General features: G+C 45.2%; 1 long non-coding RNA gene across 2 annotated transcripts; it reads right to left on the reverse strand.

Annotated features, from left to right (window-relative positions):
- Positions 1 to 6,708: 6,708 nt before the first annotated feature.
- LOC118554840 (uncharacterized) lies at positions 6,709 to 22,365 on the reverse strand. Of its 2 annotated transcripts, XR_013448043.1 has the most exons (4): positions 22,099 to 22,365; positions 9,345 to 9,536; positions 8,844 to 9,213; positions 6,709 to 8,325 (listed from the first exon to the last, which is right to left on the reverse strand). It is a non-coding gene; the product is annotated as an uncharacterized LOC118554840 (long non-coding RNA). The 2 variants fall into 2 exon arrangements; XR_004926671.2 differs by having other exon boundaries at positions 6,709 to 9,213.
- Between the last annotated feature and the right edge of the window lie 1,368 nt (positions 22,366 to 23,733).

Consider the following 23,733-nt stretch of genomic DNA (forward strand, 5'->3'; position numbering starts at 1 on the left):
GTAGTACAGTCAACTTTGGATTACCTTCTCAAAGAGAACCAGGTTTTCTTATTGGCCAGAGCAAGGGGTGGTAGATTGAGAAGATGTTCCTTACCCCCTTTTAAAATCTAAAGATTTTCTTAAAATTACAATAATGGATATCATTTACTGTGCACCTACTATGTGCTGGCTGCTCGGCAAGCATCTCAATTCTCCTGCTAATCCTACTCCCCACTAAGTTTACTGTCAAGGGAGGGGATATTAGTGCCATCTACTTATGGGAAAACCAAGGCTCGAAGAACTGTATACTCAATGCTTACAGTACCTGAACACAGTAGGTATTCAATAAAGATTTGTTGCACAACATTAACCTTCTTGTTAAAGACCATACCACTGACCCCAGAGCCGAAGGACTTGAGGAAAAACCAGTGAGCACAGGGAAGGAAGAAAATATGTGACTTGGAATTGGGGCAAGCGGACCTCTGACAATTTATCTGACTCTTCCATGAGGTAGACCAACATGACCAACCTTGAAAAAATTCCAATAATTCCAACAGAGTTTGTCAGCCTCTAGTACAGCTCCTTGAAAATGACCTTGAGCAATTAAACCACACATTCTAGCAGATAATAGCTCTAGTTCTAGTTGACTCAGAAATTCAACAGCCCCATTCCTGGCATGCTTTTGAGCATAATTTTCTCCCCGTTATTAACTCATACTCAGAATGCTTTTGTCATAGCTGGTAAGATAGGGACAATGTACGTTTTCAGAGCTGTGTGGTTGTCCTTTGATTAACAGTGTTCATTCAGTTGGTAGGGGATGGAGGGGGAGGAGGAGGGTTGGTTATTGATTTCACAGATGTTACGTTGTTCAGCCTCAGTGAGATGTTTTTCAAGGGGCTAAGATTCTCCCTAGTAACTTATTAGCTATATTTGGAAGCATATTAAGTCTTGGAGGTCACATGATGCTATTGATGTTCCTTAGCAGTGATTCACGGCATAGAAAGGAACCTTAATCACTTTCCCGAGGGTCTTCCCAACTTTCAACCCAAGGGCGACTTTGCACCAAGAGCGTTGGACTTGAGCATTCCTGACTGCCTCTCTTCCCTTCCACTTTGTTCTACTCCCTTCCAAGGCTATGAGGAGTCTGTTTTTCATCATCAAAGAAAATAGATGGATTAATTTTAAAAGGAAATTTAGCTATTTCATCTGAGCTTGCCAGAAACTTGATAAGGAGATGTCAAAAAGGACAATTCAATTATTTTAGGCAATTGGTGAATATCAGAAAGGAGGAAAGGTGGGAGTAGTTTGAGAAAGAATATTCATCCAGGCAGAGGCCCGGGGAAATTCCCTATTGTCTAAAACCGACATGAGTCATGTTATACAAGAAAGGTCAATGGTTGCTCCAGGCAGGGACAGGTTGAGGGGTAGCCTTGTCCTTCAATCTAAAACTGGAAAGTGAAGCCAGAGCCTTTGTTTGAGGTCATATCTCTCTAGGATATCATGTCTGCCTCTTCTGACCACTGCTATCACTACCACATTCAGCCGAATTACCGTCACCTTTCCGCTGGGTTACTGCAAAAGCCTACTTCCTGATCTCCCTCCTCTCCACAAGTCTTGCTCTCCCCCTTCATGCACTCTCTTCCAGTCACACTGGTGCCATTGCTCTTTCTCTAACTCTTTAGGCTCTCTGTGCCCCAGGGCATTTGTACTTGCCGTTTTCTCTGCGTGGAATGTTCTTCCCCCAAATAATTGCATGGCATGCCCCCTCATCTTTAGGATTCTGCTCAAATGCTTCTTTCTTAGGATGCCTTCCCTGGCTATGCTCTTTACAATTGCAACTCCTGCCTACCCTCCCTCCCTTAGTCCTCCCTTTCTTGATGTATTTTTCTCACTAGCATTTGTCATGACCTAACATACCATATATTTTATTTACTATGTTTTACCAATCCATAAGGCCAGGATTTTTTGGTCTGTTTTTTTTCACAGTTGTAGCCCCAGTGCTTAAAAGCATACTTAGCACACCCTAAATGCATATTACGTATTTGTTGAGTGAAGACATGAATGAATGAAGCATTAAATGAACAACTAAAATATGCCAAGCCTTGAGCTGCATGTGCAGGATGAAGAAGGCACACTGCCTGTCCTGAAGAAATTCATAATCCATTTTGAAAGCCAGTGCTAAGAGAACTGGTAGTCAGTTGTTTTTGCTGGGAGACACAAAGACTCACTCGAAAATGCCCTCAGAAATTGAAGTTGATTTTAAGGATACCTGTGGGTTAAACTTGGCCTAAGAACGAGCAAGCCACCAGGAGCTGAAGGCAGCACAGGGAACCTCCCCCTTTCCTTTTCTCCCACAGTCTCCCTCTGTGGTAGTGTTTCTGGCCCATCTCCAAGGTACCTGGTTTGTTCTGCTCACCTGCCATGTTGCCCACCGCATTCCCAACTCTCTTGTCTAGATCCCAAAAGAGCTGCTCTGCCTGATGTTCATTATCCCCCCTGTAGGGCAGAGCCCCTCACATCTCATGGGTCACTGGGCCCACCCGAGGGTGAGCTGTCCTTGACCGGGTACCCACTCTTAGAACAGCCTAATTCTGGTTCCCTGAGAGGGACCCAGGGTCGGGTCACTCAGCCAAGAACAGGAAATGAATAGTAAAAGACAGTTTGGAATTCACTGAATTTTTACATGGATTACTTATAATTACAGAAAAATGTAAAGTATAGATAAGAAAAATAGTCTAAAATCCTAGACACTATTAACATCTGGTATACCCTTTCCCTTGTGCATACGTATTCTTATCTTTCCTATAAAACACTATACCCACTATGCATATTATTTTATGTTTTTGTTTTTATCACTTATCAGCCGTAACTCATGAACATCATTCCATGTCTTATCTAGAGGTATATTGGTATTTAATTATTGAATTGTGTTTCATTTTAAGGGTGTATTATAATTTATTCAAACAATTTCCTATTCTTGGTTACTCAGACTATACCCAGTTTTTGATGTTATGAAAAATGCTGAAGGAATAGTTTCTTTTTTTTGCTGGGGTTTTGTTTTGTTTTTTAGAGACACAGAGAGAGCACAAGCACAGGGAGGGGGAGAGGGAGAGGGAGAGAGAATCCCAGGCAGGCTACATACCCAGCATGGAGCCCAACACAGGGCCTAATTCCATAACCTGAGCCAAAATCAAGAGTCAGATGCTTAACCAACTGAGCCACCCAGGCATCCCTGAAGGAATGGATTTTTTTTATAGAAACCCGTGATAACTTTCCTAAAATGAATTCTTAGGAGCAGAATTTCTGGGTTAGAGGGCATAAATATTTAAAAAATAATAATACTTAACATTTATTGAGTAGTTGCTATATTCTGATTACACATAAGAGTAACAACACACGTGAAGTAGACACCCTTATCCCATTTGGCAGATGAGGAAACATGCGTGGAGTCACGAAATGACTTGCCTAAGACCCCACAGAAGGTAAGTGGCAGAACCAGGATTTGAACACAGGAACTCTAGCTTGGAGCCCTTAACTTCTACACGGTTTTGCCTTCCTGAGAGAGTAGGAAGGAATGTTTGTAAAAGAATAGAACCTCTTAGGGCCTTGAAGGAAGGACAGCCTACCACAAGCAGGACTTTAACCCAATAGGCCGATGGATAGACCACTTGCTATTGGTGGACAGATTCATTTATTTGACAATGACATCATGACGGCCACCAATGAACCACAGTCCCCCACTGGTGACTTTGAATGCAGCGAAGATGTTTCATTTTTGACCCTTTCAAGGTAGAATTTTCTTGCTGCCCTCTTGAGCCCAACTAAAGCTCCTTGGTTGAGAAAGTGTTGCCTTTACTCATGAAAGGATTGGTAATTTGGCTGGAGATATGACTCATTTGTCTTAGTAACCCACATTTCTGGAAAATTACTAGGCTGTACCTAACTATTATAAAAACTCACTCTTAAATTTTCAACATAAGGTATATAAGTTTTACCTCAGGTGATAGAAGGGACAAGAATCAGAAAAAAGGGGACTGGGAGTGGCTTTCAGGGAGCAGGCTGTGGGGGAGGCCAGGTGGCTTTCGGCTGGCTCTCTGGTGGCTGAGTCATACTAGACAGGTGTGTGCTTGGGTCAGGATAACAAGTCTAGACTTTACGAAATAACAGTCCTCCAGTCATCAGTGGTGGAAAGACTAGGTGTGACCCAGAAAAGCAAACATTTGCTTTCACCTGTTGACAGTTTATGACGATGTGAAAACTTCACCTGAAAGCTTTTAGCTTCCTCATTGGTGCAGGGACCACATGTTGCCAATTAAGAATTGGTGCAAATGGTCTGACATATAGTTGTCTGAGTCAGAGTAGCTAGAAGACCATTTCTGGGGAAACTAGTACAGTTAGAGAGTACCCGAGCGTTTGACACTGAGAATTCTACCCCCTCCATCTTTTTAAATCCATTTGAGATCTATACATTAAGGTACTTATACAGTTAAAAGTATAAAATTATTTTACTTTTGCAAGCATATGCGGAAAGGACATCCACCACCCAATTTCCTAGAACAGAGCTCTCCTTACCTGTGTAGGGAATGAGTACCAGACGGCAGCACCCCTGAGAAAACACTGTGCCTTGAGTTTATTGACTTGTCCATCACTTTCCATCCTACCTGGGTCTTCAAACCTGCGACACTTTCTCAGGCATGTGGCTTTCTTTGCAGTGGGCACTGTTAGGTTGCTTTCTGCCATGGACCTGGTGCCCACTGTCCTTCTCAACTAAACCACAATTCAATTCAGTATCCCCTCCTTGGTGAGGACCCTGTGCTTCTGGGGGGCTGGGACCACCCCCAGCTTCCAGAGGGGGGCTCTTGGTGCAGTTAAGCCAATCCAAGTGACCCCCATCCTTTTGCTATTCCTAGACCAAAGCCTGAACATGTGATTAAATTCTGACCAATAAGAAATGAGACGATCCTGGGGGAGGGTTCAGAGAAAGATTAGTTCCCTCTTCAAGAGAGGCAAAGGGATATTTCTTTTATTTGACATTTTTGTGTTTTCACGTGGTACTTGCAGCCATGGCTGCCATTTTATAACCACAAGTTGATAATCTGAAGACAAGCCAGTAGATTTGCAGAAAAGTGGAGAGAAGCTGGGTTCTTGATGATGCCACTAATTAGGGAGCCATTCTATCACAGAGCTTTTTGTTTTGTAAAATAAGAAATGTTCCGAGTTGTATAAGGCTTTTTGAGCTGAGATTTTCAGTTCCTTGCAGTCCAAAGTATTCTAATACAATCCCCCAATGTTTTCATACCCAAAAAGTTTCTGACGAGCACTAGGTGATGTTGGAAACATCTAGCATCTCCTCTTCCAGGGAAAACATTCTAAAAGGCATCCTGGCAGGGCACCTGGCTGGCTCAGTTGGTAGAGCATGGGACTCTTGATTTTGGTGTTGTGAGTTCAAGCCCCACGTTGGGCATAGAGCTTACTTTAAAAAAAAAAAAAACAAAAAAACTGGATTTACTTTAAAAAAAAACTTAAAAGTCATCCTGGCTAGGAGTACAAATTAGACCGAATTCCATCGCTCCCTTTTGGAGGTGAAAGAAGTGGAAGTTGATTGATACACACTCCCAAGTCACCAAAGTAGTTCTAAGAACTGTCACCAGTGACTACATAACCAGAAATCTTAAAAGCATAATTTGGAGCTCTAGACTTAAAATGTTGGTAGTAAGACCTTAAGAATGATAATTTTTGGCATACCAAACGTTTCCAGGCACCAATCTATTCCACTCTGGGAGTGCCTGGAAATTGCCAATGAATTTCACAAGTTCATTGCAATAGCACGTAGTATTTCAGCTCAAGACAAGATTAGTAATAATAGATGTAAGTGAATAATCTGGCTGTAAAGCTCACAAAATCACAAAACCAGTTCCTTTTAAGGATAGGCAAGACTGTTTGGATTAAGACATGACCCAAGTTTTATCCAAAATGATCATGAAGTTTTGAAAGCAAAGAATTTTTCCATGACTTAGAATCAAATTTTTTGTTAACTTGCAAACTTCTTTATCTTCCTTATATTTAATTCATATAGAACCTAGATATCTGATACATTGTCATCCCCTGACTAGAAGATAAAGACATATTTCCTAATTTAATGTCCAATAAAATAACCCAGAAACAGCTTTCTTCTAAAAAGCTCCAGAAATCTAGTATATTATACTCATGACCTAGAAGTAGTTTTACTTTAGAAGATAGCCAGATCTGTGACTTTTGTAGGTCAGGTGTCCAGGAAGTTCCCCAAATCCCTAAAATTAACCTCCCTTAGCCCATGTGACCTAGGACTTAAAAAGGGCAAATAGAATACAATAGCATGGATGTTGCCAAAGCCAGCAGCAGGCCATGTCCTGGGACTTGTGTATTACTGCTAGGAAAACCTGGGTGCACATACCCTCTCTGGGCATTGAGGAGAACAGATCATAGTTTGGGGGAGATAGGGGCTCAGAATTGTTATGATTTGGACATTTTAAATAAAAGAATGTGATTTTGGGGGTGCCTGGGTGGCTCAGTCAGTTAAGTGTCAGACTTGATTTCGGCTCAGGTCATGATCTCAGGATCGTGAGATTGAGCCCCGCATCAGACTCCACGTTCAGAGTCTGCCTGAGAGTCTCTCTCTTCCTCTCCCCTGCCCCTCCCCCCACTCACACGCTCTATAAATAATAAAGAAAGAAATAAAGAAATAAAATCTTTAAAAAAATGAAAGAATGTGATTTTTATTTTTTAATCAAGGGGTGATGCACTGGATAGTCTCCATTTGCCCCTTCAGATGGATCTTCCTCTCGTCCCACCATGCTCTGTGCCCCAGGAGGCGGAAGATTTGCATCAGCAGGCTCCTTTGTCCTCTGACCTCTGGTTGGGTTTGCCAAAGAGGCTCTAACAAGAGACTGGAAGGCTGGAAGACAGCGAGGTCTCTTTTATTCTATTGTAGGAGACCAGAATATGCCACCCCAAAATATATCTCTGTGGCATCGGGATTTTTTTGAGTTGATTATTTTGAAAAACAACGACACAGGCGAAGCTCTGAAAACAGAGAAGTTACCCTTTTGTAAGGGAAATGTACATTAATAAGGAGATCTCCATTTCTAAGGATGTCTCCTTCTCAGTACCAGGAAGAGAAATGTGACTAAATCACTGGAGACTCATTAGGGGTGAAAGCACCAACTTAAATGTGCATAACAAACTACTTCTGTTTATTGTCCTTTTCCTGGCCACCCCATAACTGGCCTCCCCACACCTTCTTCCTCTGGTTTAGCTGAAGAGGGTAATTTCTGAATTTAAGCCCAAATTTTAGCCACCTCTTTGAATTACTCATCCCTGAATTTCTCCTGTGTATGCATGAGACATACATGTTTAAAAAAAACAAAACACAACTTTATTTTTTTCTTGTTGATCTGTCTTTCATTATAAAGATCTCAGCTGAGAATTTAGAAGGGTAGAAGGAAAACTCTTCTGCCTCCTCTACTCTGTCATCTATCTATCCATCCCGTTGGCTGTTTCTCTGGAGAGCCCTAATACTGGTGACCTCCCTCAACCACTGAGGCCCTTGCTAAGGAGTGCGGCCAAGCCAAGGCAGGGCAGGCTGCCTCCCAGCGGCTGGACAGACTGCCATATAGTCAGGAGACCTCGTGGTGACAGGCAGGAGTCTCGTGCATAAAACCTTCCTGGTGAGTGCTCCCGGACAGAGTCTAGGCTTTCTCCGGGCACCTGGGAGGGCTTGATCACCACCCCCACCCCAGGGACTCTGCTCCCACCGGAGGGGAGTTACAAGGCTTAGATGTCACAGTGTGGTATGTGCGCGCCGAAGTGAAAGGTTGGATGTTTATTTATGGAGTTCTAGAACTGACCAAACACACCCCCCCCCCCCCAATCCCTTCATGCTTGCTTGGGTGTCTCTGAGAGGCTGAAATGGGTCCAGAGAGCAGGCACGGCATGTGTGCACCGCGTTGCGGCACCAAGGGCCCGACAAAGTCGAAAGGGAAGCAGACCAGGGCTGCGCCCCTCGCAGGAGCCCGCCGTCTCTGGAGGATGAGGCTCCGGCCCTCAGAAGGCCACAGCTGAAGAGCCCCTGGTTTCCATAGCTGATATGGGGTTGAATGTCATCGTACACAGAATTACTGCAAGTCACAACGTGGGGCTGCCATTGACGACGGGCGGAACCTTGCCGGAACCCCTTTCCTGTGCATGGGGCGGGGCCCAAGGGAGCAGCTGGGCAGAGGGGGCCGGAGGGGTGTCACAGAGCACCCTGCAAGCCAGCTGTGAAGGGGGCACACCCAGCTTGCAACCGAAGCTGAGGCAGAGGAAAGACTGTGGAAAGAATGAAAAGGGTGGAAGAAGAGAAAAAAGGGAATTTACAAAAAGAATGAAACGTCCTGCACTTGACTCTGGGCACGGCGCACGCATTTCTCACTGACCCCTCACCGCGGCACGGGCAGGTGCGCGCTGTTAGTACTCCCGAGACAGGCAGGGCGTCCATGGGAAGCACGTGGCCAAGAGACCTGCCCACAGTCACCCCGCGAGGATTCGACTGCAGGGCCTGGGTGCCGGGGGGGAGCAAGGACGCGAGGTGGGGGGACAGAGGACATGCTGAAGGCCGGGAACCCAGGATGACGAGCCCCTGCGTGCTGGTTTCTGGGGTCCAGGGCTGGGGACAGGAACAGGGGATGCAGGGGCAGCTCCTCTAGGGTTAGAGAGGGCAATTCTTTAGCATCTAGGGTGGGGACTCCAAACAACCACTTCATGTTTTCTCTGGATTCTTCTGCCTGGATACATGTGCTCTGCAAGTTGCACTCTTTCTTACTGAGGTTTGTCTTCTGTTTATTTACCTGTTCCCTTGGAGCTGCGAGGAAGGGCTGAGGCCTGTGGTTACTGAGTGAGACGAGGAACGGGAAGCAATGGAAGCAAGGAGGGAGGGGGCTGTAAGGCCTGCTGTTGTCCCAGGAGAGTCCTCAAAGCCTCATGGGAAATTGGCCCCCACCCACGGCTGCCCTTCCAGTAAGTGGAGCTTTTGCTATAAACAGCCGACCCAGAGGCCTTTCTGCAGGCCCCTTGCTGTGCAATTTCAGTGGGCTCACATGCTTCTCCTGAGGCCTGTGCCTTTGCCAAACGGACACAGGATCCTGTGGCCAGAGGGGTAACCGGAGGTGCGTGGGCCAGGCAGATTCCATCTCGGACAAGAGCAGCAGTTGGAAGAGCCTGAAGAAGATTTCAAAATCAGGCAAGGCAACGTCTGCCCAGCATCCCCCCGTCCCTGGGCCCTAACAGCCCCACCAAACACCCGGAGCCCCAGGCTGAACCCACGTGGAAACAGTCTTATCTTTACGCACTGCCTGGAACAGCCGGCTTTCGGCCCCCTGGCTGGGTATTTCGCACTCTCTCAGGGAGCAAGGAGGCTGTGATGGTGGCGCCGTGGACCAACGGCCTCTCCCTGTCCCTCTCCTTTCCTGAGTGTGAAGCACCTGGACTTCCACCACGCTGTCTTCCACGAAGGCAGGCAGGAGACGAGGGTCAGCCAGGGCCTGGGAGGAAATGCGGTCAGCCCGGCCGGGAATCAGGTGGGCGAAAATGAAAATGGATTGTCCTCTATGACCCTCTTTAGTTTCTTCTCGTGGTATTCCTGAAACCAGGGTCAGGAGGTTGTCTAGTTCATCACCCAGGACCGACCCACTCCAGAAGACTGTAGGGACCAGTGGGGGAGGGACCGTGGGCTCTTTCATGGTGGCCCGCCCTGGAGCTGAGTCATACTTTCCAACAACAATGAGGCAGGCCTCCTGTGGAGGTGGACCCTCCTGGGCAGGGTCCTTCTGCCTGCTCAAAGCTGGCTAAACACGGACTCCTGAACCTTTGCGTGTGTGGATATGCTTTCACGAGTTGCTGAGATATAATTCATATACCACACAATTTACTCTTTACAGTGTACAAGTCCATGACTTGTGGTATAGTCAACAGGGGTGCAACGATCACCGCGAATTCTGAACGTTTTCATCACCCCCAGAAGAAATCCCACACCCCTCAGCCACGACCCCCTCTAATATTCCCCATCTCCCTGCTCTAGGCAACCTTGAATGTGCTTTCTGTCTCTCAGACTTGCCGATTCTGAACATTTCCTCTAAATGGATTCATATATGTGTCTTTTGGGACTGTCTTCTTTCACTTGGTATACTTTTAAGGTTCATCCATGTTGTAGCATGTATCATTACTACATTCCTCCTTATGGTGAGTGATATTCCATTGTGTGGATGTAGCACATTAATTTAGCCACTCATCGTGGACTTTGGGTTGTTTCCACTTTTAAGCTATTATGAACAATCAGCTATGAACATTTACGTACAAGTTTTTGTGTGGACGTGTTTCTAGGTCTGCTGGGTATTAAACCTAGGAGTGGAATTGCTAGGTCATGTGGTAAGCTCTGTGTTTAACCTTTTGAGAAACTGCTGGAATGTTTTCCAGTGCACCGTTTCACCACACCATTTTGCATTTTTAGTGGGTTATATATTATCATATGTTATAAATGTGCTATAGCCAGCCTAGTGGGTGTGATTTTATATCTCACTGTGGTCTTGATTTGCATTTCCTTGATGGCTTGAAACTTGTTCTTGATAGAATAAACAATAAACCTATTTTAGAACTTTAACCTTTCATCTTTTAACCCAGACTCCAGATCTTTGCTCATTTTGTCAGTTAAAGAGGAGTAGAAACTTTTCTCTGGGCCATGAGAGCATCCACTCACTGACCACCTTGAAAAAAATGTGGGTTCGTTCCAGCATTTTCTGAGATTCCTTATCACTAATCCATTGTCAATGACTATTCTTTGAACTTCTCACATCTCTCTTTATAAAAGTAAACAGAAAAAATGAGGGAATATTGTTCTGAATTTAAAAACACAAAAATACAATTGACTTCATGGCTCAGTCAGTTAAGCATCTGATTCTTGATTTTGGCTCAGGTCATGATGTCAGGGTCATGAGATTGAGCCCAGTGTCTGGCTCCACACTGAATGTGGAGCCTGCTTAAGATTCTCTCCCTTTCCCTCTGCCCTTTCCCTGTCCCCTTGCATGCATGCTCTCTCTCTCTCAAAAACAAAAATTAAAAAAAAAAAAAAACACAAAAACACGAAAGAGACATAACCAAATCTAATGTGTACATTGTATTTGTATCACGATTTGAACAAACCAACAATAAAAAGACATTTTGGAGGCATTCTAAAAAAAACTGAGTATGCACAAAGTATATTTTGACACCATAGAATTGTTGCTAAATATGTCAGGCATGATGATGGTGCTGTGGTTAGATAAGAAAGTGTTTTTTTATCTTTATGTTTTTTAGAGGTATCTACTAAAGTAAGTAGGGATAAAAATGACACAATATCTAAAATTTGCTTTTAAATATATCAGAAAGGAAGAAAAAGAAGTAGATGAAGCATGGATGGCAAATTTGGATGATGGGATATGGAGGCTCACTCTACTTTTCTCTCGACTTTTATATGTGCTTGAAATTTTTCATAACAATAATAAAAATTATGGAGAAACTCCAAGATTGTAATGTAAACTGTGAAGTGAAAAACTCCATAAAATACTTGGGTCCTGGTCTGTAGAACGCTGCCCATCTATGTTCAGTTGAAATCTTCTTAGGTCTAATACATGAAAAGTAACAATTGATTCAAACATATCTTATGTATTGTATTTTAACTTAAAACCAACTGTGTTAGTCAGTGTTTTGATATCCCAAGCTAAGGCTTTTTTTCTTTTGAGTAGGGGTCCTTCTGTTTTTGTTTTTAAATTTTATTTATTTATTTGACAGAGAGAGAGAGAGAGAGCACAAGCAGGGGGCAAGGCAGAGGCAGAGGGAGAAGCAGACTCCCCACTGAGCAGGGAGCCTGATGAGGGGTTCAATCCTAGGACCTTGGGATCATGACCTGAGCTGAAGGCACACGCTTAACCCACTGAGCCACCCAGGCATCCCAAGTATGGGTCCTTTTGATTGGCATTTGTGTTGTTTCTTTTATAGACTACAGTCAGAATGTGTCACCTACGATTTTTAATTATGGCCTCTTCAAAGTGGAACAAGAAGATATAGACAGTACACAGCAATCAGAGTATAGAATGTTTCTGTATTTTTCTTATTTGTTACTAAACACCAACATTTATTCCATACAGCAAAATCAACTGCAAATATTTTTAGGAATTTAGTTTTGTTTATTCCTTACTGAGCATTTATTTTGTTTTTATATAATGAACAACTCTCTTCTGTGCACTCATACTTAATTGATTTATATAATATCCAAGTCAATTACATCACCTCCACGACAAGGACTGCTTTAAACAGGCTGGGGGACAAGCACGGCTGACTCTTGGTAAACACAGAGCTCAGCTGGTGGGAGCAAATTGCATGGTGCAGCCTTCTAGTGTGGGGCATCCACCAGCATATCTTACAGGAAGATGGAAAGCATGATTAATATAGTAGGCTAAAAGGAAGTCAGTTTAAAAAAAAAGCTTCTATTCTACTTGGAAAAACTGGAATTAACTGACTGAATTTTTCATTGAACATCATGTCCTTTGAGTGATGGAGAGCTGGCCAACAAGCATGCTGAGTCTGGCGAAGAGTTAGCATGGTGTTGCAGACAGCACTTCGTTCCACATGCAGGAACATGGCCAGGACTGAAAGCAGCAACCAGGGCAAAGGGAGGTGGGAGATGAAGTAAGGAGGGTGAGTTTTCAATCCAGTGGTGTTGGCTACTGTGCTTTCCTCCCCAGAGGTTAAATTTGATCCACTGATTCCCACAGCAAACTTGTACTGAGAATGGGGGCTAGTGACCACATTTCAAGCTTTCTAGACTGAGTTGCAGCCACTTTAAATGTCAACTCATCTCCCTCAAGGTTGGGAGTGGCTGAGTATATGTTCCATGCTTGGCAGCCATGTCCTTATAGAACACAATGAGCTCTTTGTGGGGGCAGAGATAGAATGATAATCAATCAAGGAACATCTGAGTTGGGAGGGGCCATAGTGGCCTCTACTGCAACTATCCCATTTTACAGATGAGGTGATTGAGGTCTAAGATAGATGCAGTGGCTTATCACTGCTCTGACCACCAGGCTGACCATGTTCAGTGAACACAGATATGCTAAGTACATATTAATTTTAAACTTCTGCCCCAAATTCTCTGAAGCTCAGAGGGACACTGTATCACTGGATGATAATAAGAGGAGCAGAGTGATCACTGGAAGTGCTGACGAGGTGACTATAGAATATAAAAAAGACCCATTGCTGAGTGAGAAAGGATCTTCAGTGACCATGTAGCCCAAAGCTTTTATTTTGTAGTTGAGGACAGCAAAGCTCTGAGCAGGTAGCAACAGAATTATCTTAAACGTGGCCTAGAAGAAGTAAATATTTTTTAAAATCATGAAAATTCATCAATTGAAATATGTAAGAGCTACTAAGAGCGCCCCTGTTGCTTGGGTTAATTTTATCTCATGCATCTCTATCTCTAGTGCCTGCCACAGCACATAGTAGGTTCTCAATAAATATCCTTGAATTGCATATACGAAGCTTATCATTCAAGTCAACACAGCTTGAGGCACAAAGATTAAAAAATAGTCTAAGATCACAGCTGGTTGAAAGGGTAGGAAAGGTTCCTGGAGGAGAGAGCCTTAGGGTGGGCCTTGAAAACGGATTGGGGGTGGGGTGGGTGGGAAGTAGAAAGAGTGTGTTCTCCGCAGAGGGAATGGCGCGTTATGGATGTAGAGGGCAGGGTGCCTAGAGTTTGGGGAACATCAGGACATCCAGTTGGCTACAGTGTAGTGCTGGGGCTGAGAAGTAGGAGTGGTGGGGCTTATCACTGAGGGCCCAGAACTCTCTGTCATTAATTCTTCATGAAGTCTGGGGAGGCTTAAGGTTTTGAGGTGGGGAAGGACATATAAGACTCATCCTTAGGAATGAGACCTTGCAAGAAGCTGATACTCAGTTCAGACACAGGAATTTTCTACATTTCATCCAAATGCTTTGGCTCTATGGAAAGGTCAGAAAAACATTGGTGACTGTCTTTCTTGGGAAATATTTCAGATCACTGAAGTTGTTAGGGAGATAAACATCCTTATGATGGTTCGGTCAGAAAAACATTAATGACTGTCTTTCTTGGGAGATATTTCCAATCACTGAAGTTATTAGGGAGATAAGCATCCTTATGATGGTTCTCATGATCCAGGCCCATTCTGGCTCAGAAAGTATAAGGACACCCAAAGATCAAATTTGTTGGAGGAACGTGTTTGCTAAACATTCTGTTTTTCAGAAAAGTTCAGACTCTGTTCAAATTGGGGGCCGAGGTTTGAGCCAATCTTGATTTTATCAGCACCCATGTGCCCCAAGACCTTAGAGAAAAGGTAGTTTGTATTAGTTCTGATGATGCCGATAGAGGAAACAATAATGATCATCTACTGAGTGTCTCCTATGAGGCACTCTATTAGGCACTCACAGTTTCAGAGGTAGACAGCATTAGAGGTATGGGGTAGGTATCGTTGTTGACAAGCTTTCCCAGCACCCTGGCATTGGTGGTCATATGACCAGGGACTGGCCAATCATAATTGCTCATCCCCCCTAGACAAAACTGATTGGACCAAGGAGTGGGCCTAGGCACCTGCACCCATCAGTCCTTTCCTGAGACGGATGCCTTTGATGCTCGGAGTAAGGAGCACGTTCTGAGGGGTTAAGCTGGGGGTACGGTGGCCATTGTGACAATGGCCCTGCGGTGCAGCCTCTACCCCTCCCTGCCCAGTCCTGCTTCCTTTTCTCGCTCACAGATGTGGCGCCGGAGCACTCGCTCAAATACCTTCCTGCTTGCTAACCACTTTCTTGGAATGGTCTTCCAGCGAGCAGACCAGAGAGGAAGAGGAGGAGGAGGAGAGGGGTGGGGATGGAGTGGTGATATCTGATTTTACAGAGAATTTTCCTTCTACTGCATAATATAACTTAAATATAAATACAAGCATTCAGGAAGCACCATCCAAAATCTTTTTCCAAGGAAGGCTCAATCCAGCCACCTTTCCATCAGCTGCAGGGAACGCCAGCGTAGTGGAGAGGTAGTTTTGCCTAAAGGCCGAGAGTGACCCAGATGGCCTCTCAAGGATGCTTCCAGCTTTGAGTTTCTATCAATTATGCCTCACATATCTAAGAGCTGTCTCGAATAGATGATTTCAGAGACATTTGCAGTTTGCATGGGTTAGATTCAATGCCCTTTTTGCTGAGTGGACACGCATGATTTATGCCTCTGAATAAGCAGGGTTAACGCAGCCTTTGGCCAGCCTGGGAGCTCCGTCACCCTCACTGCTCCGTCACTGATCACTGTCCTCAGGTCTCTGGTGGGCAAAGCTAGAGCAGGCATTCCAAGAGCTAAGGCATCAAGAATGCTCTCCAGAGCAGGACAGAGACCCTCTCCCAAAGCTGTGCGGCCAGGGGCTGAGGCTGCCTCGCACACCACGGCTGAGGGGCCAAGGTAGGGTGGAAACTGCCTGCCCTCTGCTTGCTGAGTGCCGGGACTGGGAGACGCTGTACCCCACCCGGGAGACAGGACGCCTTTGTCCAGTCTTCACATAGGCACCGCACTGATGGGTTTCTCCCTGCCAGGAGCACATCTTCCCTCCTTCCAATCCTTTTCCCACCTTAATTAAAAAGCAGCTCAGGACCCCAGCATGAAGGATTGCCAGGAACTGGGACACACCTGTACTGGGCAGGTTTATTCACAGTTCATGGGGCATAAAAACTTGATTCACTTTCACATTAAATAGGCTGATTGGATATGACAACTAAATCCCTCATTGTCATTTCAATGACAAAAATGATTTGGAGCACTAGGGGAAGAACTTACTTCATTACTTATTATTTAACTTTTCATGCAGACAGTTCACAGAGTTTACTTGCGATCTTAGCTTATAATCAGACAAAAAGATTAGAGCTGGGCACGTAGAGTTTACGGAAAAGCTTAGAGTGAGACCAAAGATGGGCAAATATAACTTTCCTTTCCTTTTTTTTTTTTTTTTAAGATTTTATTTATTTATTTGACAGAGAGAGAGAGAAAGAGAGAGAGAGGGAGAGCACAAGCAGGGGGAGCAGCAGAGGGAGAGGTAGAAGCAGACTCCCCGCTGAGCAAGGAGCCCTATGTGGGACTTGATCCGGGACCCTGAGATCATGACCTGAGCTGAAGGCAGATGCCTAACCGACTGAGCCACCCAGCTGCCCTCCTTTTCTTTTTTTTTATGCCCAGGCCAAAATGCGGGTATTAGTCAACATCTTGAAAACTTTCCTGTGGAGGTAACTCTACCTTCCTGTACTATAAGTACCTGAAGATGAACGTCAGGTCCTGCCAGAGGCATGTGGCAGCTCAGACCTCATGGCCAGAGCCTCTTGGTCACCCTGAAGGGGCAAAAAGACCTTAGTAAGGGGCAGGACAGACCATTTCTGGGAGGTGACAGACCCGGCAGTGAGACATGGGCTGGGGGTCCTGGCTGGTGAGAGCAATTAGCATATTCGTGCCCTAAATCCTGGTTCTGAGTAGGACAGGAAGAGCCTCTCTAGAGATACCAGAGTCAATGAGAAAAAGAACTGGCCTTGAGTTGTTCTCCAGACCCATTTGGCTTAATGTTAATACAAGAATGCATACAACTAAATCACAAATGAACAGGCTAGCCTGAATGACAGGCTCAGTGGATATCACTTGCTTGGTGTAATTCGAGCAACTCTTCTTTTGAGTTTAACTTGGCTTTTACTGAAGAACTTCTTTCTAACAGGAAAGGAAAGTAGTAACTCACTAATACTTGAGCAAGAGCGAGTTTGTCATGCGGAACCAACAGAACAAGAAGAGAGGTCTGAGAGTTGTAGGGAGGTTGGAATGAAGGTAGGTGGGAACTTGGAAGCAAAGGGAGAAGAGGGCCAGAAGGCAAGTTTATTCTCATCCTGCAAGCTCACCTTTTCCATGAGCTTGGTCTGGGTTAAAAGGAAGGGCCATACCCAGTCCTAGCCTGTTTTGGAGCACTGTGTTGGGACACGTGTATTTCCCTATGTTCCGCACAACAGGGGTGCCTCAGACTTCCAGACGTAAACAACAAATCCCACAGCCTGATGCTCCTGACTCAGGTCTGGGCCACCGGCCCCCACAAGGATCAGAGAAGAGCTAGTTTTACTAAAAACTGAGCCTCCCTGTGCAAATCTGTTTTGAATTCCAAAGCTAGCATGAAGCATCTAAGAAAATAAATACAGGTGGAAGTAACTGTTATTAGGAATATAGCTGCTCTATTTGTTCTGTGGGGTTAGGTACCTAGAGAAAGTCCTCCTCCTGCAAACAGAAGAGCATGTAGGATTTGGAGAAAAAAGCAACAAAACAGCCAGAGAGGGTGCAGCTCTGGATTATCTGCATTCCTTGTATTCCAAAATGTTCTTCTGCACAAAAGATCTTAGATCACATGGCAGTCCAACTATCCACCCACCTATCCATCCAACCACCCCCCATCATCCATTATCCTCCAATCCATCCATCCATCCATCCACTACCCATCCACTGTCCATCTGTCCACCCATCTATCCACCTATCCATCCATCCATCCATCCACTACCCATCCATTGTCCATCTGTCCACCTATCCATCCATCCATCCATCCATCCATCCACCAAACACTACTTGATACCCATTTCGTATGCCAGGCTAAGGACAATCAGCCACAGATACTCATGTCCTCACTGGGCAGTCAGGAAGTCAGTAGTTCTTTTCTTTAGTTAAGGGAATAACTGACAGATGTAATAAAGCCCAGTAAGATGCTGTATAATATAGATGTAAAGAGCACAGACTGTGGAGTTAGCTGTGTTTTAACCATGATTCTGGCCCTTTCTGGCCATGTAGGAAAGTCATCTAGCCTTTTAGTGCCTCAGTTCCCACCTCTGTAAAAGTTAAAACCTAGGGTTTTCTCAGTATGTTTGTCTTCATGTTCCCAGAGGTCCAGCAACAGTTCAAGCCGATGGTCCTGCCAAAATGAGGGACTAATCATAGCTCTTATCCTGCAGGCTTGCTGGAAGAACTGAACGAGACAATGAATGTAAAGTGGTTAGTACAGTGCCTGGTACATGTAATGTGCTGAATAAATTTTAGCTAGTATTATTCAAAATAGGAAGACCATAGTGAATTCTGCAGAGTCTAAAGGGTAGTGGGGGGAGGGTGCTTCCTAAGGGCAGAAAGATGTGTCAGAGACCATGACCAGGCTCTGAGGACACTTTACAAATGCCCCAGAGCAAGTTGGTTGGTGGGGAGAGGGCTAAGTTAAAACCTAGGGTTTTCTCAATACGTTTGTCTTTATGTTCCCAGAGGTCCAGCAACAGTTCAAGCCAATGCTTCTGCCAAGAAGCATCCTGGCAGGGAGAGGCAGGGGATGGAGGAATGTCCCCAGGAAGAAGGGGGGGTGGGGCAGGTCAGAAGACCTAGGTGGCAGAAATCTTGCAGGATCCCAATAAGGGCAAACCCTCAGCCAGGGAGTCTGCTGAGACTTTGAGAGACAAGACAAATGTAAGCCTGTGGGGCCCTGGCTCTTTACTATTAAATATTCGCCAAGGAAGCAGCTGATAAGGAGGAGAAGTTGGAAGGGAGAAATATGTCAGGTGTAAGGCCAAGGGGTTCCATGGTCAACATAGCAACTTCTAGAAACCCATAGAGTGTCTGGAGAAGGAAGAGACCCTGGCTAGGAATCAGACATCTGGGTGATATAGAGAGCCCAGATAATGCTGTGTCTGGCAGAGGAGAGAAGTAAACACCCTAAAGATGTCCCACATGCTTCTTTTGGCTAGCTCGTCTCTGGAACACGGGAGTCAGGGTTGGGATGGGGAGAATGCTGTGATTCATAGGAAGAGCCTCCCTCTGATACTGTGACTTGCAATTAAACTTCTCTGGAACTCTTTCTGTATATCTTGAAGGTGGAGGGGAGGTATCTGGACACCCCCTGCAGATGGCAGTGAGGGCCACCACCTGCCCACCTCCAACTCAGAGGGACACGATAGATGGAAGCCTGATGAAGGCTGGAGACCCAGAACAAAGGAAGGAGGGACTGCTGAAGAATCCTGGCTGCTGGCCCCGAATCTGCTCTGGGAGAGAGACAGGCTAGGAAGAGGGTGGTTATCTCCAAGATGATCCACTACAGAGCTCACTGCTTTAGGGGCACACCCCCCTGAGATCCTGGCAATGCTGCCCCAACGATGCTGGGACAAACTGGCCGCATTGGTCCAGGATGTGCCGCGCGCATGACACCAGGAGAATCTCACATTGTCCCTTAAGACACATCAGGCTGGGCTCAAATAGCAATTCATAGACTGATCAAAAATACAAATCACCCCCTCAGACATCTGCAAATTCTAAGGAGGCTTGTTCATGATCAGCCTTGGCTCGGAGTTTCTGTCCCCAGTGAATTCAGTTTCTAACTCTGCTTCCTGTTCTGTAGATGCTTGTCTGGTTTCACACCAAGGCAACCCATATGTGGAGCTCGGCCCTTTCCTTGGACTTCCACCAAACCTGTGTGAATGCCCGTGAAACTGGCTTTCCTGGAGGGGTGAGGGTGTGGTGGGGTCACATCACAGCAGAACAAATGATCGCAAGTTGTCAAGTAGACTGCCTTGTTCTTAGCAGTGAATTGTCCCCCCAACCATGTGGCTTGTCATCTTTTCTTGCCAGCCCCTCCACAACTAAACTTCTGCTCTCCTCCACCCCCAAGTTCCTGTTAAATCCTAATTCACAAAGATTCAATTATTAATTAGATTAATTAAACATTAATTAAGATTCAATTATTAAATAATTTTTGATGTGCCTCTCTTGAGCTAAGGCATGATTCAGGATCTCACTTTCTATCCTTAGATATTTATCAAGATTTACTCTTCAACAAAGATAGGCCCCTCTAAGAGAGAGTTAAACTAATTTTTGTTGTGCTTGCTGGGCCCCATTGAAGGTAGACCACAGAAGGGGAGGGACACTGCTTCTCTTCAGGCCCTGGAAGAGCTAAGACTTGTTTGGTCCTGTGAAATGTGTGCAGCTGATTCAGGAGGCAAAGGTGGCCTGATGAGGCCCTCCTCCTTCCTCTGCCTGGGGAAACATTCCCCGTGCAGGTAGGAAGAATTACATGTTGGCTTCATCTCCAAAGATCAAGGAGTAACCTTGGACCACAGTGACAGGTGCTCTTTCCAGATCAGATGCTCATCAAAGAAGCTAACCCAACACCTGGAGGTCACCCCTGATGAAGGTACTTCTTTTAGTAAAAATCAAACAAAACTTTAACCTCCCTGGAAAAGTAATGGGGTGGTTCAGAGTAGTTGCTATGACTACTGTCTTGCTAAGCTATCCCTAGAAAAGAGGAAGTGAGCCATCTCTCCCCTGTGCATTCACTGTCCACCCGGAGAAATACACAAGGGAACAGAAGGGACTTGATAGTTGCTGACGGGTCCAGCAACTCTTCCCTCAGCACAGACTGGTCCTGGGTGGAGTATCTTGGATGTGCAATCCCACTTAGTCTTCAGAGAGAATCTTCAAAGATTCTCTGAGAGATGTATCTCCACTATATGGATGAAGAAACCAAGGCTTGGACAGGTGAAGCGATGTACCCAAAGCCTGAAAGCCAGCAAGAGGCAGATGTTGGTTTGAAGTCTGTTCGCCTTCCTCCAAATCCCGGTGGCTTTCTATGATCATCCCCACCCCCACCCCCATCCCACAGTGACTGCTGTAGAGGGGAGCAAAGCTGAGAAGAGCACAGGAAGATGCCTGCAGTCTGCAGAATGCAGAAAGGAGCGGTAACACAGAGACCCCCAGAGGGCCTCTGCAACCACAGTCTGTGTCTTTAGCTCTTAGATTTCCTTTGGTTCTTGGTAAGATTGCCTTGGGAAAACTCTAATCTGTCTCAACTGAATGAAAGGCAAAGATACGTTGTTACTGTCTTGTCAGGAGGATGGCAGCTGGGACTTTGAATACCCTCTAACTTTTACTGCGAATGCCAAATATGATCATGCCTTTTCCCTCCGAAATTATACCTCAGAGACACCTGCTGCAGAATCTTTCTTTACAGCATACAGGGTACTTCTTCAATCGCTTTATTTTGAACAACAAAATGAAGACGTATTAGTCTTAAGCCATCTAAAGCGATGCTGATGTGGGATCCTGTGGACGACTCCTAGCAATATAGGAGAGTAGGGGAAGGAGAAATATGACACACATTTGGCTCTTATTCCTGGGGCTCTGCCCCCTCAACTGTTGGATGTTGGAGACCACAGTGAACAAACCATATAGAGATCATGTTAAAAATCGATATTACCACATACTATCTTTTAAAAATAAGTGGTTATCGTGTGAAATCACAAATAAGGATTATTGTAACTTGGAGTACATTTTCCAATGACAACATCATTCCTAGATTTAAAAAGTGCTGAAGGTCAAGCAACCTGGATGGATCTGCAGCTGATAAGCTCTGAAAGCTGGTTTGAAGACTGAGACCCCGAAGCATAAGGCACGTTGGAAGAGTTTGATTAAATGCATTGCATTGTGCGTGGCTAAAGGCCACATGTCTGTGTCACAAACATGATGTGATTTTTAAATATATCCCTTAAACTATTAACATACTAACCAGGAATAGTGAACACTACACCAAAAACTAATGATGTACTATGTGTTGGCTAATTGAGTTTAAATTTTTTAAAAAAGGAATTTTTTTTAAAAAAGCGGGGGAGGGGCAGAAGGAGAAGCAGTGGGAGAAGCAGCCCCGATGCTGGGCTCCATCCCAGGACCCTGGGATTATGACCTGAGCCCAAGGCAGACACTTAACCAACTGAGTCACCCATGCACCCCACTTAAACTATTAACATGTTAATCAGTGTTTATAAATTAACAAATAGCATATGTGATTTTAAGTATGTATAAGTAATTAAAATATATTAACTATTAACTATTATATGCAGTTTTTCTCTTTCATTTCTATCCTGACACATTTTTATATTCACAACAACAAAGTCCTCTCTTAAACGTTCACTGGGTAAACGGGGATGCTCTACTATTCGGAGTCACCTCACACGTGGTACTACTCAATGTCTTCCATCCACGACTTCACTATCATCGAAGGGATGGCGATATCCTAACTCATACCCATTTTAGCCTGACACACAGTCTGTCCTCAGTCAAACGTTGTCGAGTTGTTGCCGTCGTTTTAGAGATACAGAAATAAAGACACCCCTGGGATAGAAGACCGGGCCAAAGCCCACAGCTGATAACAAGCAGAGCTGGCTGTTTCTAGAACAGTTTCCTGACACCCCAGCCAAGGCACAAGCCACTATCTCAAGCTGGAGAGCAAGGAAACGTTTCCTCCTCGGCTGGGATCAGAGCCCCAGCACTGGGCAAAGACTGTCCAATGGCTTGGCTTGGAAGCCACAGAGCTGGAGGCCATCTGGAGACACGATGCTCTTGGATCTGGCCACTGCCCCAGGCAATGCCACACACGTATATTTGGCCTTTTGCTAATTGGTTATCCATTCTTGATGGCTGCGAAGCAGAACTGACAACATTTGGTTTAGAAATTCCCACCTTTTTTTTTTTGTCCATTTCAGACCTTATCTGTTCTCTCTCACATTCCTTTCATCGCATGATAGGAGCACTGCAAGCTGCCCGTGGGCTCATGTGAGCAGCACTGCCTGGGAACTCACTCCCAGCACTTTTCTGGAGGGGACAAGTGCCATGGAAAATTTTCAGATGTGTGGTAACGCACAAAATACTAGGAAAAGGACTTCGCAGAACAGGCATTGCGGCGAGGTTGCTAATGTTGCAAGTTGGCATGTGTTTTGGTCACTGACACTAAATTTAGTCATGTTTAGAGGAAGTTTTTTTATTTTAATCACATTTTATTGAGACATGGAGACATATTCTCCACAAGTTAAAAAAAAAATGTGGTCTCCCAATATAATTTTAAGAACAACACTTTAAAGAAAGGTTAACATTCCCTTAACTAAGAAGCGTAGGGAGCGTGTGTCTGTGTGTGTTTCGATCTTCCTCAGTTCTGGGCAAGTCAAGCTTTCAACGGCAGAACTGTCTCTTGGCGGGGTCATGCAGCAGTCGTAAGAGGTGTTCTGGCCTTGCTGCCTTCCCACCACGAGACTGATCAAAAATCCTTCTTGACATCCCAAGCTTTCCTTTCCATGCCCTCCCTCGGCCCCAGCTAGCTCTGAGTTTCCACCATAAACATTCCTCCTAGCGAGTCAGTCGGGAATGGCGTGCCTCCTTCCAGGCACTTAGGTCCCAGGAGGGTAGGGAGAGAGGAGAATTCAATGGGTCCTCTGGGGCAAGGCCTTCATTGTTGCCATGGAAAAAGGCTCAAGAACCAAAGGCCTCAGTCTTCAGTAGAGACATGTCAGTTCAGACTCTGAGAATGCTGACTGGAGGTCCCTCGATGGGCCCCAGGAAAAGACAATCCTGACCAAGGGGCCAGATCCCAGCACCACTCTACTCTTTGCCTTACCTCTCCCCCTACCCCCTGCCCCCAAATCCACCTCTCTGAATGGGCCTCAAGGGGCCCACCTCTGAGTTTGGCTAGGCAGGGAAGAGCATTCCGCTAGGCAGGGAAGAGACTGCTGGCAGGGGTGGGGGAACACTTTCACTTCCTGAGCTTAAATCACCATTGTCAGGAACAAACATTTACTATGCCCCCCTCTGAGGGACAGCCTTTAAGT

This window comes from Halichoerus grypus, chromosome 5 (genome assembly GCF_964656455.1).
Source record: "Halichoerus grypus chromosome 5, mHalGry1.hap1.1, whole genome shotgun sequence".
NCBI lineage: Eukaryota > Metazoa > Chordata > Mammalia > Carnivora > Phocidae > Halichoerus > Halichoerus grypus.